The sequence below is a fragment of the Lagenorhynchus albirostris genome, chromosome 5 (assembly GCF_949774975.1).
Source record: "Lagenorhynchus albirostris chromosome 5, mLagAlb1.1, whole genome shotgun sequence".
NCBI lineage: Eukaryota > Metazoa > Chordata > Mammalia > Artiodactyla > Delphinidae > Lagenorhynchus > Lagenorhynchus albirostris.
In genome coordinates this window covers 143,069,035-143,071,914 of record NC_083099.1, presented here as the reverse complement: position 1 = coordinate 143,071,914, position 2,880 = coordinate 143,069,035, and the positions used below count along the sequence as shown (strand labels likewise).

General features: G+C 57.8%; 1 long non-coding RNA gene across 1 annotated transcript; it reads right to left on the bottom strand.

Annotated features, from left to right (window-relative positions):
- Window positions 1-245: 245 nt before the first annotated feature.
- On the bottom strand, window positions 246-2,202 carry LOC132520743 (uncharacterized). Its single transcript, XR_009540608.1, has 3 exons — window positions 2,104-2,202; window positions 1,484-1,685; window positions 246-924 (listed from the first exon to the last, which is right to left on the bottom strand). It is a non-coding gene; the product is annotated as an uncharacterized LOC132520743 (long non-coding RNA).
- Window positions 2,203-2,880: the final 678 nt, after the last annotated feature.

Below are 2,880 nucleotides of genomic sequence, written 5' to 3'. Positions count from 1 at the left end.
TTTAAAACTCTCACCCGTTCTGAGGGGTTTTAGACTGAGCTCTGTCGTACACGAAAATTTTGCTTTTTTCCCACCAAAGTTTGGTTTTCTGGTTTAGCGGGAACCACCAAGCAGATGCGAGCTTGACAGTGGTGTGCTAATGCCACGGGACCTCGTCCCACTTTGTCCACATCCTGTGCCTTCGCACGGCTCATTAGGTGTCACACTGGACCTGTCAGCTGTCATTACGGGTGCTCAGTCTGGGGACGAGTTTATGATCATTTTTATTAGTTGATGCCAGTGACGTCTTTGCCTCTTCATGACGTAAGTCCATGTGTTTTCTTTTTAAACAAACAACACAACAATACCAAAATCCATGAAAACCAGGTCAGAATGAACGAAAACACCTTTGTAGGCTGTACTGAAAAAGCCTGATGCTGAGCCATGGGTCCTCCTGGGCAATCAGAGGCTTCCACGTCGCCTTGGCAACCGGGGGATGAGGCCTCTCCCTTTTCCACAGCCCCCAAGCCCTGCTGTGGTGGCCTGAGCCTGCGGGTCTCCAGGACCGCCTGGGAGCCCTCGGTTTCTGAGTCTGCTCTTGGCCACCAGGTACCACCCTCCTCCCTGGGGCTGTGCTGTCCTGAGCAGGCTGGGCCAGGTGTCCAATCGGGACCCCGGATGCCTCTCAGACAGCCATGGCATCTCCAAGGACGTCTCCTGGAGAATGTGAGCAGAAAGGCTTGTCAGAGTGACCAAGATGTTGGCATGGGGGAGGGGGACAACAGGGGGTTAAATCGGGGACGGTACAGCCTCCTCCATCGTGGAATTCCAGGCGTGACTCTCATGGTGGTTTAATGACCTGGCAAGAGGCTTCCTCTGCAGGGCTGGCGAAACAGGCAGGAGGTGCATCATACATGGAAGGATCTCGATCCTTTTATAAAAAGACTGCATGGAAAAATATCAAACTGTCAGCAGCACTGCCAGGGTTTTGCGGTTTTGTCTTTACATAACTTCTGTATTTTCTAAATTTCCTACTGAGTTTTCTATTGATGTTTATATTTAGAAAAAAACAAAGTCTTTATCAGAAAAGACCAGGCTGCTCCGGGAGCATTGATTTGGTTCTCACTTGATGCCGCTGAAATTGACGGGGGTCCATCTAGAAGCCATAGGGAGAGCTGGGGCCCTGGCCTTTCCGTCGCTGCCCATCCCTCTCTTGGCTCACCCTGGGAACCTGCTCCCGGAACGGGGGGGCTCCTTCACTTCTCCCCCAAGGTCCGGAATGGGCAAACTGCTTAGACTTTCAGAGCCGTCAGGACCTGTCGCCAGGGATGCGCCCCCACTTCCTGTCCCCATCCCTCCTCCCCAGCTTGGAAGCCACACTCCAGACCGGACTCACTGCCAGGCATCATCCCAAACTCCTTTCCCCCTCATCCTCACCTCTGTCCCCATCATAATCTTCACCCCACAGTGCCTCAACCCCGGGTAAGCCCACATACCCACTTACGCCACACCCGTCCTCATCTGAGCACCTCCAGAGAAAACTCACACAACTGTTTGGGCGATCGTTGGTGAATGGACCCTCAACGATTCCAGTACTTCCGCCACGTCCGTCTTGGAGCTGGTCCGGATCTCCTGTCTCCTCTCCTCCCCACATCAGCTGGTCCTCTCGGCCTCCCGCCCTTGGGTCCACACCCTCTGCCTTCTCTCTGGCAGAAACAGAAGGAGCCCCCCGTGTACGGCCACTTTCCGGCCAGACCACTCTGTTCCATCACTCTGGCTTCTCTTCCTCCTCCCAGTGGCTGCCTTCTGAAAGCTTCTTACCCATCCCCCCCATCCCCCCACCCCCCCACCCCCCCACCCCCCACCCCCCCCCCACCCCCGTCTTTATTGTCTGTCTCCTCATCTCCTCAGCCGGATGGTGGCCCTCAGGGGAAGGCATCTCGTCTGTTCTCTTCCCATTGTGCTCACAGCCCCAGGGAGCGCACGGCACACGGTAGGCGCTTCACGGGCCTGGGTGGGCGCTGGTGGGTGACTCCCTTGGCCCTGGCATGCCTGGCCGCCTCGCCTCTCTCTGACCTGGCCCTTCCCTTCCCGCGGTCCCTACCAGCCTGTCACAAAGCTCACCTGTGCTCCTGGCGGCGCCTAGCACGGTTCTTGCGAAGAGTAGAAGTTCACAGATCTGGGGAATGAGTGGAGTGTAACACAAAGGCCAGTACAGCGTGCTTGACGCCAGTGGGGGCCCCAGAGACACGTAGCTGAGAGCCACCCCTTGGAAGTCTGACGTCTCCCAGAAGGAGTCGGGGTGCTCTGTGCGGCCCCCGCAGGAAGGAGGCCCACATCCAGGGGCTTCTGCTCCGCGGCGTGGAGGGGTGGGGCTCCTCTTCCTGACAGGCCGATGCTGCAGGTACAACGGCGGGAACCTCCGGCATTCCTGAATGCCCTTCCCTCCACCAGAGGACAGCGGGTACTGTGGGTGTGCTGTCACGACCCGTGACCACCCCTGCCAGGAACCTTGATGTTGCTTTTCTCACGAGCCCCCCCAGTAAACGCGATGCCTCCGTCTGGCCCTTGCTGGCTCTCTGCTGCCTACCTCACCCCCTGCAGCCCACCCCCGGCTCCCTGGGCTCAGAACACGGGCCAGGGAGCCAGACACCCGAAGGCCTGTCGAGGCCTCAGGTGCAGTATCAACCGTGACCAGCCCATTAGGCACACCGGTTCCTCAGTGGTGACAGGAACAGAGATGGCAAGAGAAAGCCTAGAACTTGGGGTCCCAGGGCCAGCTGGTCTGTGAATAGGAAGCTCCGGCCGCTGTGCCTATGAAACCCAGAGTGTTGGAAATCCGCCCTGTCCGTCCCATGGCTGCCTCTCCAGAACCCCGACACCTCCAGCCCAGGCCCAACA